At 35.8% G+C, this 16,726-nt stretch overlaps 1 protein-coding gene across 4 annotated transcripts in view; it reads right to left on the minus strand.

Annotated features, from left to right (window-relative positions):
* The window catches only part of Lrrc4c (leucine rich repeat containing 4C), a 1,223,661-nt gene that overhangs the window by 487,099 nt on the left and 719,836 nt on the right, over positions 1–16,726 (minus strand). For all 4 annotated transcript variants that reach the window (XR_010040205.1, XM_063227790.1, XM_023563016.2 and 1 more), the window contains exon 4: positions 11,443–11,579. The gene's annotated coding sequence lies outside the window, so the exon portion shown is untranslated. The remainder of the gene's footprint in view (positions 1–11,442; positions 11,580–16,726) is intronic.

Here is a 16,726-nt window from a genome sequence, read left to right on the forward strand (position 1 = left end):
ACTTTGAAGTAGATCAAATTGTTTTCCTCACTTCTCCTCTAGCTTAGACTTAGCTCATTCAGCAAATTTCTTATTTCCTACCCTGAATATCTCCTTGCATAGGGCTCTTCATCTCAGTAAATGCTTTCATTTACTCAGATCAAAAATCATAAACTTATTTTTGATCTCGTTCTTTCGAATTCTGCCTATAATTATCTTACAAATTATATCCACTCAAAATATATCAAAACCCAATCAGTACTAGCCACTTGTACCCTTACAATTGTGTGGTAGGGATTTTTGTCATTCACCTAGACTACTGCAATAGCTTGCTGTTGTAGTTAGGGATTATACAGAGAGCAATTAGAATCAGGACATTGAGTTTATAATATTATTTTTATAATGGTCACTGGGAGTTAACACGAGAAAATGCAGGAAAACTAGCCACAACACTGAAAACGTGGAATATTTAGTCAAGGGCCTAAATCCCACAGCAATGTCCTATGTGAGTCCAAATGAAGACCCAGAGCTCATGACAGTGCCTCCCATGAGTCCAACTGGAGGTCCAGATCCCATAGGAAGGACTCACACCAGTGTCTTATGGATCCATGCCAAAGGTCAGTGGTGCAAGCCAGAAAGTTCATGCCAGTGGGGTGAAGGAGCTGTGTTGGTAGGTTGAGGGTTCTATGCGGGAGAGGAGAAGTTACATTCAAAACAAAACCAGGGCTGTCCTGAAATGTACCACAGCCATCCCCAGTGACACAGGAGGTCCCAAACTCCTCTGAGGACAAGCACAGTCTGGTATATGCCAGGAAGCCAGAGTGATGAGTTCATCCTGGAGACCAAGCAGCACACGTCTATCCCTCCAGAAACAGGAAGCAATGCTTGATGTGTGGGCCAAAACTCCTCCAGGAGAACCAATGGCTCAAACAGCAACTCATAGGAGAATCCACAATGCCTCAATACCTCAACACAATAATATATTAATGCTTTCCTTCTCCTTCTCCACCTATTTATGCTGGCAACTTTCCTCAGGTGGAGCATGGTACGCTCAGTGCCATGCTGATGTAATCCAACTGGCATTAAGTTGACCACCAGTTTTTAACCCATAACACCTGCTATTTGTACTTTCTTTTTCCATCCTACTTTCTTTACAGTGGAGTCATTCTAGAAGGCAGAGGTTTATAGCTCTCTCTCACTATTCCAAATTCTAGGACCTGCTGTTTCATAGACCTTTGTTTTTCTCAAATGCTTAAGTCTGACTCACACTTTGGAGTGCCTCCCCTTGTTTCCTTGCCCTAGAAGGAGTTTGTACCAGATACATGCATGCCTCAGCTTCTCCTCTCCTTCCTAGCTACCTCAGTTGTATCCTCTTGTTAGGCATTCCTGGACTCTCAGTGTAGATCGGTCATACATCCTAACACCAGTGTTCGTATTCCTTGCCTAGTTTATATTTGTGTAAAATTTACAATGTTAAGCACAACATATTTACTGGATGCTATTTCATTTTATTTATTTAGTTGTTGACCATCTTTGCCTACTAAAACATGAATCTTTGGGACTGGAATTTGTGTTGTGTTGATTTCCACTCTCTCCAAAACGGAGTATAATATTTGACTCATAGTGGGTGTTCAATAAATATTGGTAGAACAACTGAATTAATTAGCCACATGTAAAGTAATGAGTTTGGAGAAAAACTGACTTGCATTTTGGTTCATTTTGCATAGTTTATTAGCTCTTGACCTTGTGCATTACAGTCTCTCAGTCACAGATTCATTTACCACATCTAATAAATAGAAATAATTTTTTTTTAAAAATTAACTAAGATGATAAATGTGTAATGGCTAGGACACAGTACAAGTGAAGCAAATGGTGATTACTATTGTTATTAAAATAATGACCTGTGGGATGCCATTTTCAGCCTTGGTTAAATGAAGGACTTTCTAGTATAATAACAAAGAATTGAAACACAAGATATACATACATAAAATAATATTTGTGATGCTTTTGATCAGCTAAGTATCTGGTCAAAGAAGGTCTGTAATGAACTGTTGTTTCAAATATAGTTAAACTAATCTCAAGATTTTGGGTTTTTTTTTAGTCATTCTGTGCACTATATTTTTTCACTTCAAAAGTAGTTCAACATTATGGAGGATTGGAAGGATTTTATAAACTCTAAGATTTGATACACCATGTTGCTAAAAGAGTACTTTGCCTACGGCCCCCCTATTCAGTTTTTGAGCTTGCAGTGGCTAAGAATAAGAATTCTTCAAGGCAGGCTTAATAGCTCCCAGGCCTCAAAGTAGGTGGCCTCTGTTAAAGTGATTTCTTTTTCAGCTTCAGGAAAATCCTTAAGGCCTTCCTTGGTTTTTATTTCCTATCAAAAGCATGAGGACTCCTAGGGAGGCATTCTTATAACTTTTCTACCGGCAGGGAACCTACCTGAAAGAAGCAAAACTTCCTTATTGTTGAAAACAAAAAGTCATCTTTAGTTTGCATCAAAGTGAATGCAGCTAATCAGGCAACAGGAAGTTATACAACATTATTTTCTTTTGCCAAATCTTACACAAGCAGGTCACACCGTTTTATCAGTAGGCTAGTAAAGTCAACTAGAACCTGCAAGGGAAATAGTAGACTACATATCTCTTCAACTCCGTTCAATATCATATGAGTGACTGAAGTCATCTTAAAGAGTATTTATAACACAGAAACAGGCAATTGTTATAAATTAAAATTAAAGTTGTATTCTTTTTTTTTTTTTTTTTTTTTTGCACAGAGAGCTGGCTTTCTTGGACAGAATTGGTTCTACCTTGTTATTCCTGAGTGTATGAAATAAACACCAATCTATCCACAATTTATTATAGCCCAGCCTTCTACATACAAGACACTCAAATTAGGAGTTGATCTTTTTAATAAATGCACACCATTCAGCTGAATAGAATGCTTGTCTCAAATTGCTTTACAGCCTTGAAAGTTTCACTTTATGTTTTGGTTTCTTGAACAGTAAATGTGTTCTGTGAAACATTTTGCTTTACTGCAGCGATATTTCATTGCAATTTGCAACATGAATATGAGGCTTAAAATAGAAGAAATCATGCGTAAGGAATTCCTATGATACTGAGCACATTTGTCCCTGGAGGCAAAAAAATTGAGGGAATATTGATGTACTGCCAAGAATACAATCAAATCACCTAGTAGGACAGCCTGAATTGGAGCCTTCACAGGCATGAGCTAGGTTTTCTTTCCCAAAATGCTAGATACACCATGAATCTGCAGGAATTATGGTTGATGAGCTGGAACCCAGTAAGCAGATGAAAGGGCTATGATTATGTTTTTCAAGTTGTTTATCACCTTCAGACCACAACTAGATCATGTGATGATGGTTTGGAACAATTGACTAAATCTCATATTATGCAGCTAGAATGATGGAAAAGCCACATTACAGATCATGACTATTATGGTTTGTGTCTGGATGTTCCCCCAAAGCCTCAAGTAGTAATGGGGCATGGCTTCTGGAGTTCATGATTGATTCATGGTCTATTGCTGGGATGATGGGTGTGTGCGCGCTACATCCACACCTAGGGCAGGCAGCCTGCAAACAATTTAAGGGAAGGAAAGAGGCTTGCTCTCTTGTGCTCCTCCCTACTTGTTCTTGTTGGTTTTGCTGACTTCTGCTGCCATGACCTGTTGCCCCTGTGCCACACCACCCTGCCTTGGAGCCAGCTGATTGTAGACTGAAGCCATAACAAATTGTGATGTGAGCTAAATGACCCTTTTTTCCATAATTCTTGGTATGAGAGATTTTGTCCCAGCAACATGAGAAAAGTATGCAACACACTGGTAATAAAAGTATCTTTTGTGATGCCTTTATTTATTAGTTTTTGTATTTTGGGTAGCTTTGGGAATAAAACGAATATTTTGTTTAGTACTCTAATGAGTTCTCAACTTACCTACCAACACAAAGGAGCCATTTTTTTTATCTCTGTTCTATTCTGTTTTCTTCTAGTGTGGAAAAAATATTATGAAATGAAAGTTTAGATTTCATTTTTATCATAAGCTATTGTCTTTATTATGCAAGATCTATTTTGAAGAGATGTAGTGCCATTTGTCCAGATATAAATCTTCTAAAATACCTATTAAAATGAAAATAAATTGAAATTATCTATGTCTGTTGTCTAAAAATTGTATCTATCTATCTATCTATCTATCTATCTATCTATCTATAGATATAATTTAAATAGGCTATAACATATAGAACTCTCTTTTCTTCACAAAGTGTTTACTATCTTTCTTAATTTTCCTTTATTTCTAATAATAAATATTATTTAGTTTTATAATAATACCAAGATATACTGCTAAAATATATTTTTATTTTAATACAGTAAAATAATATTTAAAAACACATAAAATACATGTCAAACTTTGAAAATTGAATATCCTTTACAAATCTTAAAACTCATGGATTAGTATCCCTTTTATTAGTGCAAATTATTAAAGACTGTAGGACTTCTTGATCATTTTAATTTGTGGCAACTACAAAGTTTATATGACAAAATTTCACTATAAAATTCCAAATTCTTAAAAGTTTTAAGTTTGACATTTTCATCCTAATTTTCTATACAGAGGAGATATAAATGTTAGTTTTCCTAAAATAAAGTGTAGTAACATTGATTTAGTCTGCCTATTAAGCAATGTGCTAAATTTATTCCAATTCTTTAACTACAAATTTCTCATGAATATAAATTTAAGTATAAAGAAGAACTTCTCTCATTCAAACTTTACCATATTTACCATGCTGTGCTAGAAAATCATGCTACGCTTTCCATCCAAAGATCACATGTTTCTGAACGAAACTCACAAAAACCAGGAATCATCTTTAAAAATTAATCCTGTGAGTATTCATTACTGGGAAAGCTCTGGAAGGGTGTCCTGGCTTTTGAAGCAGAGTCAAAGCTGCAGCCCTCTCAGAGTTGGAAATTCAGGTCAGAAAAGTGTTCTTCCTGTTGCCTCTGATGAGCATAGCTCGCACCAGACCTTGACTTAACCATTCCCTGCCTTTCTCCTCTAAGGATTCTTAGCAACAGGCTTCCTGCTGTCTCAGATCAGGATTCTTGTTGCTTTACCTACACCTCTGGCATTCGTTAGTCCAGGAACAAAATACTGGGAGTGTACTTACTGTGTGATTCTTTCTGCCAAAGGCTTTTGTATTTCTGAATAAAGTCACTTCCCTAGTTAACTAGGTAGCCATTGTTTATTTTGAGTCCCCAGCCTGACAGGCTTTATAACTTAAATGAAACTCAGAGCCCTCATTAGCTTATTTTGAAATAAGGGTAGAATTAATGCCTGTTTCAAGGATGGGCCATACTGAATCATTCTGGCACTTGATCCCTGTTTTTGTGAATTCATTTTATTTTCTTTTTCTGTCTTTTTTTTTTTTTTTTTTTTTTTTTGGTATGATGTGGTGGGTAGGATTGATATGTGGTCTTAACACTCTCAGTCTCTCTCTCTCTCTCTCTCTCTCTCTCTTACATAACATTACTGTGATTAGCATTTAGAGCAAAAGAGCAAACGTTGAGATAGAAGGGCACTTGATTTTAAAATATATAAAAGCATACATGTAAGTAATGATGCTTCCTTGTGCTCTGCTTCTGAAAATACCAGAATAATATAATTACCTCAGTTCATTTGTAGGGCTAAATTTTCACTTTAAGAATTACTTACATTAGTAAAGAAATGTGAAATGTGAGAACAGTTTATCTAGAAATGTTACATAACCTTTTGTTACATGCCAGCCCCCCCTCTTTTTTTTTTTTTTTTTTTTTTTTTTTTTTTTAATATGAGACAGATTACTTCCCAGGAGCTGAAGTCTGTGTCTCTTTCCCTCTGCAAAACTCTCAGCAATTCATGTGCTAACTATTGTGCCACATTTGCCACCAGTGCCTGACAAATATGAGTAAGATATTGTCTTTCTCCAAGGGAATGAAGGGCAACTCTTTACCCAGAATGTTTCACTTACATGTGTCTTTTACTTATCACTGCTAATGGCCCATGTATAGCTTCCTACATCTGTCTGCACCTTACCTTTAATTGTATGCTTCTTAGTGTCTGGAATATTTAACACATAAGAGGAGACTTGTTAATTCATGTAATGCTTATTCTTTCATTTAGCATTTATTTTTTGACTGCTCCATGAAGCAATTATTTTCAAACGCATTTTTATGTATTCCTACCCAAGTGCCAGAGAATGAACTTAGTGGGGCATCTATGCTTATAACTTTATGGTTCTAACTTAATTACTAATTTTAACATTCTGAAATAAAAATGGTTCCATCAGAATATCTTTAAAAATACTTCTAAGGAACTTGAGTTCCAGGAAGATGGAATAAACCTTTCTTTTATTTGTTCTATTAAGAATGTGAAAAGTCATAGAGGTTACGGATTGGATAAGAATACCATGGTGAAAAGACTAAAGCAGACTACTAAGGAAATTCTAGATCCAGATAATGACATATTAGTGAATTCCTGAGTTTTCTCTTTTACTCTAATAAGAGTCGGTCTTGAATTAAATTGATGGAAATGTAAAAATCTCAAGAGGTACACATGTTTACCCACACACAGAAAAAGAGAGAGAGAGAGAGAGAGAGAGAGAGAGAGAGAGAGAGAGAGACAGACAGACAGAGAGAGAGACAGAGAGAGAGACAGAGAGAGAGACAGAGAGAGAAGCAACATTTTACTGTTTACCAAAATAAGATAACAATTTCAGTACAGAAAACTTTAAGGCTATTATCACTTTTAGCCAATCACACAAAACAACAACAAAAAGATCCCCATTCTCTACCCAGGCTAGCAAAGCCTTAGTGGAAAAGTACCTACACTTCTAACTTCATCAAGCTATGACAAGATTCTTTAAACTCTCCATTAAAGACACGTCAGTAAATGATCAAGTGGGGCCCCAGATTTTCATGCTTGTGTGGCTGTGATTGACTATCATCTATCACTTGAATTACCATTAAAGATGACAGAGGCTCTGAGATTTCTACCCCACTCAGCCATGACAAACATCCTTATGCCAGCATTCTAGGATTGTACCAGAGTAAGCAAAATGGAAATGCTAACATCACCTAGCAATACAAAACCCTGCTCCTTTTCCACCAGATGTCAGCGGTAGCCAAGTGGGTAACAGGTACCAGGCATTCCTCTCCCTCTCTTACAGGCAGCTAACAGTGGAAGTCTAGGAAATAAAACTCCAGCTCATGCCCAGAGTAATGAGGAGTCTTGCGTATTCAGTTTTACCTGAGACCCACAAGGAGCATGGACTTTTCTTGCACTTGATATTAATTCTGTCTCCACTTTCCCTTCTAAAGAAAGACTAGAGAAGTCAACTAAACCAAAGGTGTAAATGAGATCCAGTCTCAGTGCATATTATCCAAAATGTTTAAATTTACATTGCAAATTACTTGCTATACTAACAATCAGAAAGATTTCAAATGAAATGAAAAACAGACAGTCATTAGATGCCAGTACCAAGGAAAGCAAAAGGACACAATAGGCAATAGAGTAAATTGTGAAGTAAATTTTATATCTTACACAAAAATGAACTCAAAATATGTATTCTATATTTAAACATAAGACATAGAAGTATTTATAGAAATTTTCAAAATCATGTGCAACATAATCTTTGAAGTTTAGGAGAAGGAAACAATTCTAGACTAAAGAAACAGTTCTTAGACTGAATAGTAAAAATTCAGTTCCATTAAGGAAAACATGATAAACTGGGCTTCATTAAAATTGAAATCTTTTACTCTAAAAAAGGTTTGATAAGGTACTCAAAAGGTAAATTGTAGATTGGAGAAAATATTTGCTCGCTACTGGTAAGATAATTAATTATTAATATTTAATAATAATATTTAATATGTAAACCTAATGGTACTCTAGAAGTAGTCAAAAATACTACTTTAAAAGGAGCCAAATGTATGAATGGACATTTCACTGAGTAGGATATGCAATAAACACAAGGAACTATGGAATACATCACTAATTATTAGGGGATAAGAACAGCCACAATAAAATATTCCCATAATACGACTAAAAAATATTAAAAACTCTAAATGCTATTAAGGATGCCAAGAAACTAGATCACTTGGAATTTGTTAGCAGAATATATTTTAAAAATGTGTGCTTGGAAAACTCTTTGAGAGTGTATTTTGAAAAACTAAGCAAGTGACCACCTTTGGACATAGATATTCCCAAGAAATGAAGATCATCTATAGATGAATCCTAGTAACAAGTTTTAATCATAATAAGTCAAAACTGGAAACAACAGAGGCAAGTGAGGTATTACTTAGGATAAGTGAATGACCCACAAATGCGTTCAGTGACATGGGGCAGTCTTCAGAAAGTGAAGCTTGCTGGGGATTTAGCTCAGTAGTGTAAGTGCGTGTAGGCGGTGTAAGTGTGTTTGTGAGTTTGATTCCTGGTATAAAAAAATTAAAATTCAATCATTAATGTTATCTCATTTATATATTTCTATCTGCATCATGTAGCCATGAGATAAATTTCTTTAATTGGATTAAAGGGGAAAATGTACAGGTTATTATCCTGCTATCAAGAGGTGCTTTTTGCTTCATCCTCATAATCTACCATCTGATGTCACGCGACTAAGACAGAAATGGCACTGGATCAAGACTGGTAAAGGTTAGTTAAGTCAAAGTCTGGGACAATTGTTATCAGATTAAACTGAACCAATCATGTTCTCTGTGTTGAAAATTATACGCATACACACACACACACACACACACACACACACACACACACACATTCACTCACTCACCCTTAAACATAAGCACGCACTAGGAATAGGCTGTGTGTTCACTATGAAGTTACCGTGTATAAACTTGAACCCATCCTGTTCTCCTTGGCACTGATGTGCTGCTCTGTGTGTGCTGAACACAGGAGTTTTTCTCCTCTGGCTCCCAGTCCCAGTACATAGAGGGAGCCAAATAGAGACCAAAAAGTTGAGCAAGGTCTTGCTGTTTGCTTCTAAAGGTATCAACCTACACAGCTCTTGTTTCCATTTTGTGCCATTTTCTGTGTTCCCAGAAAGAGTTTACGTGCCTGTTTTCCCCAGTGATACAACATTTATCAGGCTGGTATCCTTTCCTCAGAGCTGAAATCTCAGCTCTGTCCATGAATTCCCTTCTTATTCTTTAGGCTGTAACACTGGCTGACAAGCATTCTTCACAAAATACTAAGCCTCAGCCTCACGGTGCCCCAGTCTGAGCTTCTGGGTGGTCAGTCAGGCACCTGGTAGCTTCTATTTGGCGTAATTCCTAGCTCTGTGCAAAATTCATGCTGAACTTCCAAAGTTCCACTACATTTTGGGGAATACTGTCTCTCAAGACTCCTGGGAGCCTATTCCTCGTGCATGCTTATGTTTAAGGATGTGTGTGTGTGTGTGTGTGTGTGTGTGTGTGTGTAATTTTCAACAGAGAGAACCTGATTGGGACTGTTGAAATTTAGAATACTGAAGAAAGGGCTTTAGCTCTTGCTCATGGGCAAGGAAAAGTAGTAAGAGGAGCAAATACAAGAAAGCTAAGAAAAAGATTAGAAGAGAAGAAGGAGGAGAAGGAGGAGGAGAAAGATAAGGAGAAGCAGAAAGAGAAACAGGAGAAGGAAAAGGAGGAAGAGGAGAAGAAAAAAAAGAAGGAGGAGGAGAAGGAGGAGGAGGAGAAGAAGAAAAAAGAGAAGGAGGAGGAGGAGAAATGAATCAAATTCAGAGAGAAATGGAGACGCTTCCAAACAGGGTAAAATTCTGTTATTCTTAGAAATACACAAACAAGGGGCTGGGGATTTAGCTCAGTGGCATAAGCGCCTGCCTTGCAAGCAGGTGGTTGTGAGTTAGATCCTTGGTACCGATAAAAATGAAAAAGACAAAAAAAAAAAAATACACAAACATTTAATGGATTTTCTAGACCTGATTTTTGTCTTGCTTGCTTGATAACCTTGTCTCAGGTCCAGTCTATGTATGTTTCCAGAATTATTCTGCTTTTTACTTGGCCCATAAAATGAATATTTCATTTCAGTTAATTAATCAGGTGCCTAGGAAAGCAGCACTGTCCTCTAGCTAGACTGGAGGATTACACCTGCAGATTAAGAAGACTGAATCATCACTTGAGTTTAAAAGAGGGAAAAACAAGCTGCACCTTTTTCTCTGTTATTGGTGCACATTCCACTGAGTGTCTTGTGCCTTGTCATTATCACATGGTTGCAATCCATGCTCTGCCAACTCCCTGTCTTACGTCCTGTGGGATTCTCAAAGCCAAGTAGTCTCCATGTGGAAACATTAGCACACAGTACCTTCCATTTAGTCTAATCTGCATATTGCAATGGGGTGGGTAACAGAAACAGTACCTGTCCTCCAGGAAGACAACTTGAGTTGTAAATGTAAAAGGAGCAAACCAGAAAAATACAAATGTTTACACAAAAATGCATCTGTTACTATCTGCTCCTCCCTTTGCCCTAGGATCACTTGTAGCATTTCTACTCACACTTTGAAATCATCATGAATATGTCAAATAAATATTCACCAGAATTAAAACACCAAATAAAGATCTCTCCTGTGACTGCAATGGGACTTAATTCCATTGCAATTTGTTCATCTTCTTCCTTTTCCACACAATGAAAGTCTGCAAGTCAGGGAACAGATTGCTTGCATTTCACAGAACTGGAAGCCTACTTTTCCTAGGCTTGAGGAAACCTTTGCTCCCTGTAGTGCAAAACTTAGCTACAGAGGATGCCGTGACCCATGCCCAGCTGACACACTGCCCTTTGTTTTGAGTTATTTGGTCTTTAATTCTTCCTCACCAGTACATTCAAGCAGCTATACCTTTTCCAACAGCCCGTCAGAGACTATTTTCATACTGTCATCAAACCAGCTTTTGCAATCTCACCAATTTTTCAAAAGGAGAATAAAATGTCAGCCACCTCCTCTAAGCACTTTGTTTCACATTAATAACCCAACCAGTACCGCTGTTTCAGAAAAAACAAATGATGCAAGAGGACATCGCCTTTGTTTGCTTCTTGCATTCTCCATCCTGAGCAGGCCAATTTACCACTCTTTGGACATGCAGGGCAAGGTACAGATACATCTGTTTGAGGAAGAGTTTGACTTCCACCTTTCCACATAAATCACCACTAGTAAAAGTTTTATAAGGTGCATGGCTTCAGCCTTTTGTAACTGACTGAGCCCAAATAAACAAGATGAAATAGACATTTAGCCATATGCTGGCCACCAGATGTGTGTGTGTGTGTGTGTGTGTGTGTGTGTGTGTGTGTGTAGCAGAGGGAAGAGATGCTGTCTGCTGCACCAAAGGAACATTATAATTACCACAAATGTAATTTGCAACCCCACAGTCATTTGATCTCTGAAATATTCTAATAGAGTAAATTAGATTTCTCACTTACCTGTCAAAATTGCCCATGGATTGGTTTCCCTGCTTGTCAAATGTGAATCCAGTTCATGTATTGAGATTTCAAAGCAGTTTCAGGACGTGTCCATATTAGTAAAATGTGCAGGTTATCCTTGGTCTCCCCCAAAACTCCTAGATAAAACAGAATAACAAAGAAAATCAGGATCATATAACACTCATGGGACACTAGTTGTGATACTCATAGTTCACACTAAAAAATAGTTTGACCATTCTTATAACAGAAAGTGGAGAAATGTGCTTTCTTGAGCAACCATACTATCCCTTGTAATGGTTTTGAAATTATAGTTTCATCTTGTATAAATATGAGGTAAAACTCAATTGATTTGAGGCTGGATAGAACAGATTGGACTAAAATCTGCTGAAAGAAGCAGGTAAGTGTGCATCCTGGAAAATTTGACATTGAGAATTATCAACATCCTGCTGATGTACAAATTTATTTTATGTGTATTATTTTATCATTCACCATGATATGCTTTCAAAACACTTATTATCTTTGGTCTGACGGATGTTTTTATTAGCATCTTCGAAATCATAGAAGAAGGTGTCTAAGCGGGGTAGCAGATGTTAAGACCAGTTAGTGGAACTTACTGTTCCTCTCCTTCCTTAGATAGAGAAGGCATAGATTGTGATTGTATTTTGTTATAATAAATAATGTAAAAGTATTTTGTATACTGTATTTGTCTCAAAGCAGAAACATTATAGCCACTTGTGCATTGAATTGTGGTGCATTTCAAGGAAAACTGAAAGTAAGTTTTATGTCACAATACATCACGATTATAGCTACATTTCTTAATGATCATTGCATAAAATTCAGGGAAGGCCCCATCTTTTGGAGTAAACTCCTAAATAAATGTCCAGCTGACCAAACCACAAGGAAATTGCTTAAGTCAAATATTATACAATCAAACTGAATATGTGTTATTTTTTATTTATACAGGTTTTTTTTTAATAATAAATACATTCATTGTAAGAAGTTGGTACGTATATCTGTTACAATTTATTCTTTTGTTTTAACTCCTCCTTCCTCTCCTGCTCAGTCTCTTTCTAGTTCCACAAAGGCTAACTTTCTGTTCCTTACCTTTCTATTTTTTTTTATATTTTGCTCTTTAATTTATTTAGAAATAGGGGTTCTCAGAAACCATGCAGTATTAACCTGCAGTGTTGAATGCAGTTTATTTAGCATTATAATCTCAAAGTATATTCATTTTTCTATAAATGACTTAAATTTATCCTCCTTTATGGTGGAATAAAAATCCATTTGGTGAAAATACCATATTCTCTTTATCCACCTTCTAAATTACAGCTATTGTTAGTTGTGCTGCTTTAAATGCAGGTATCCATGCATCACTGAAGTATTTGGGGAAGATACTTAACATTTCTGTAAGTATCCATAAGACGCTTTAGAAAGAAGACAATTTCCAAATAGATCAGGCATTCCAAAAGCCACAGGAAACACAACTACTACAAAAATACAATAAAAAATAGAAAAACAAAAACAAAAATAATTTAGACTATCTGAATTGTCTGAATAAAAATTCCCTCTCTTGGGGCTGGGGATTTAGCTCAGCGGCATAAGCACTTGCCTTGCAAGCAGGCGGTCGTGAGTTCCATCCCCGGTACCAATAAAAATGAAAAAGACAAAAAAAAAAAAAAAAAAAAAAAAAAAAAAATCCCTCTCTTGGGCCTTATCAGGGAAGGAACCTGACAAGTTATGGTAAGAGATCTGCTGTCTTGTTTTGAATTCCTTCCTTGTTTCTGGCCAGACTACCTTGCACAAACCAAACATTCTGCCCTGCTCATCTACTTTTATAAATGTAATGCTGCCTAATTCATGAATCTCTAAATAAAAAAAAAAAAAAAAAAAAAAAAAAAGACATATTGGATCCTCAAATTCAATTCATTGATTTTTTTTTTCTTTTATAGCATACTATTTTACTTTCCTCCTTATGTTTGTTTTGGCTTTCAATATTCACCCTATTTCTTTTGGACTCACAGCCTTTTTTTAACTAAATTGAATAATGTAATTTCCTATGCAAATAGACTTTATTAGTTTCACACTAACATTGTTTTATATTTCATGTCTTATTTTTATTTTTTTTTGGCAGGAAAGTACAGGTTTCTTTCATTTGTTTTCATTGTGTTGGCATATTTCAGATATACATAATGATAAAAGTCATCACAGGGAATTTGTACCTGTACAAAACATACCTTGCTTCTCCTTTTAATCTAGTTACCCTCCCTTCACTTCAACCTTTCTTCCTCTGACTTGCAAAACTGTTGTTTCTATGTTTTTCCTTCTACTCTATTTTATTTCTTGTTCCTTCTTTCCCTTCTCTAGTCCCCTCTCTTGTCCCCTTTTTCATTTGAACATTTTTGTCATTTCTCAGTATCTGATATACATTATAACCCTTATTTACAATTCAGGTTTCTCATACCAGAGAAACAGTGTAGCATGTAAACATTCATGCCCGATTTATTTCATTGTTTCCCTAATTTTTCTGTCTGTAAGTTTGTTATATGTGTACAGGAATTTTCAACTCTTGACAGTCTGTCACCCTATGCTACTGAATTTTATTATTAAATCTAGATGCCTTCCAGTTGAGTTTGGGGGGCTTCTATATGTAGTATCATGTCATTTGTGAATACTGATAATTTCACTTCTTTCTTTTGTATTCTTATTCCTTATATTTCTTTCTCTTGGCTAATTGCTCTGGCCAATGGTTTGAGAATAAGAGAGGTGCCAGTGGACATGCTTGTATTTTCCTTAGTTAAGAGTAGAAAGTTTTCACTTTCTGTCCATCTGATATGCTGTGGGCCATTGGTTTTTCATAGATAACTTTTATCAGATTGAGATATAAACGATCTATTCCAATTTTCTATAGGGTTTTCATCTTGAATGGGTGTTGAACTTCATTAAATGGCTTTTTTGCATCTATTGAGATGATCATGTGTTTTTTGTCTTTGGCTCTGTTGAAATGGTACATTACATTTATTGATTTTTGTACACAGAACCATCTATAGATCCCTGGTATCAGCCCTACTTGGTCATGGTTCTTCATAGAAGGAGCAAGCCAGGGTGGTGGAACACTCTTCTATCTGACCACGTGAGAGGAAGCAAGCTTTCTTTTAAAATATGAACTGCTTATCCATCATATTATCATATTAAGATTTGTCAAATGTGCCAGTTAGTGCATTTCCCCATTTCCTAAGTATGTCATCTTAGTAGGATATCAATCAGTTAGTGACAGCCTGCATATTGTACATTGTAAAATTTCCTCCCCCTTCAAATATTTCTGGGCTTTTGCTTAAATAAATATGATAGCAGATTTTTTCCAATTGCCACCAGATTTTAAAGAAACAGGTTTTGTTAATTTGTTTTCAATTTGACTTTGTTCATTTTTATGCTGTTATAGTGGGATTAATTTTTATAACATGTAACTGAAGAGAAAGATATGTAAGTTTCTTTATGCATTTCTAGATCCTTGTAGTAGATGAAAATGAAATATAATAATGCTGTGATTTATAATACAGAAGGATTAAGAGGAGGAGAAAAAGTAAGAGAACAAGAAAAGGAAGAAGATACACACTAAACATTAATTGGAAGTCCATTTAAACTGCCAAAAGTTAAATGATATTCACATTTTATCCATTTTATTCATTACGGAAAAACTGTTGTTTCAATAAAAATGTATACAACATATTTACCTATTGTCATTCTGTGGAAGAATCCTGACCAGTTTATCACTCTGCAAATTGTAAACAACTGAAAACAATACAAAATAATTTTTCTCTGCAGGCAAAGTCATACTTTGATCAACTTTCTATCCTGCCGTGATCAACTTCCTTCCTCACAAGACTATTTTTTCTCTATTTGCATGTTTGTTTCAATATTTCTCATCCATAAATGTTTCTATATACTGGATTTTCTTGGAACTAATTATACTACTCCCAGTTCTCTCCTTGATAACCTAATTCATAGAAAAGCTTTAATTATATTTATTTTATAATTATACAAGGTATAATTTTACCTTTTTAAAAATATTTTTTATACTTTTTACAGCTATGTAGAAGACAGGAATTGCTGAATATGTTTTATAGACAAGTCTTAGCAGCATCCTTTTACTTGTCTGAGGGTCACTGACATCCCCGGGGCACTTCTTCACTATTTAGCACTGGATGCTGGATGCTAGGACTGCAAAGCTGAACAAAGTTGTGTCTATCTTCAAGGTCAAGGGGACAAGAGCAAATCTTTATTGAGAGCTGCTTATAAGTAAAGGACTTCCCTAGATATGCAGGAGTGAAAAAATTCAATAAATCCTCACTATCACAAACTCTTTGCTGTACGAAATACTGAACCCAAATACATTCAAACTATTCTCCTTACTATCTGAGTTCACTCTCTGAACTCTGGCTAACTAAATTGAAGAACCTAATACATGTGCAGAGGGAGAGATACTTGATTACTATCTTTTAATCCTGAAAGTCACCTTGTCAGGGAAGGAGTCTTCCCATTTTTATAGATAAGAAAAATGAGGCTTGGAGAAAGTTACATTAAAAAATATCTGTGGTATTCTAGGATGGTTAGAGATAACAGGATTCTACATGACACCTTCCTCATAATAGATGGGAGTGAAGCTCAGGGAGACTGAAAGAGGAAGCTCAGTAGAATGCCACACCTTGTTAGGAGCAGGCCTGCTTTTCCATACTTTGCTTTTTTTCTGCATCTTTCTACTTATCTGGACCAGTAACAAAAAGAGAATAGAATGCACCTCAAATAGAATAAGTGATACAAGAGTGATATGTGTTCTTAAAACATATGCAAGCTTTTCAGCCAGTCTCAAAGTTCTCTTTCTAAACACATTTATCAGGGTATTGGCCCTTAAATGAGCTGAAGATTTCTCTCTGAACTCATTTTTTCTCACTATAATTATGAACATTTATTAAATCACACTTTAGAATCCCACCATAAGACAAGACTACCTAAAAGTCCAAGGGCCTTCGTGGCTTGCATTCGAATCAACTCAAGGAAAGAACCAAATTTTATGGAAGAAAAATAAAAACAATGATGCATCTGATTAACAAATAATAATATGGAAAATATTACAATTTATTAAAAGTAGAACTTCTGTAGAAACAAAACAAATTATGAGGTTCAAAAAAAAAAAAAAAAAAAAAAAAAAAGCCCTGAAGGAGTCTTTGTCTGTGAAATGTATGGGGATCACTTGCCTCTATTCTAGTATAACCTATAATTTTAGAAT

Source organism: Cavia porcellus, unplaced genomic scaffold, assembly GCF_034190915.1.
Source record: "Cavia porcellus strain 051 isolate PalLab524CR breed Dunkin Hartley unplaced genomic scaffold, mCavPor4.1 scaffold_17, whole genome shotgun sequence".
In the NCBI taxonomy this organism is placed as follows: domain Eukaryota; kingdom Metazoa; phylum Chordata; class Mammalia; order Rodentia; family Caviidae; genus Cavia; species Cavia porcellus.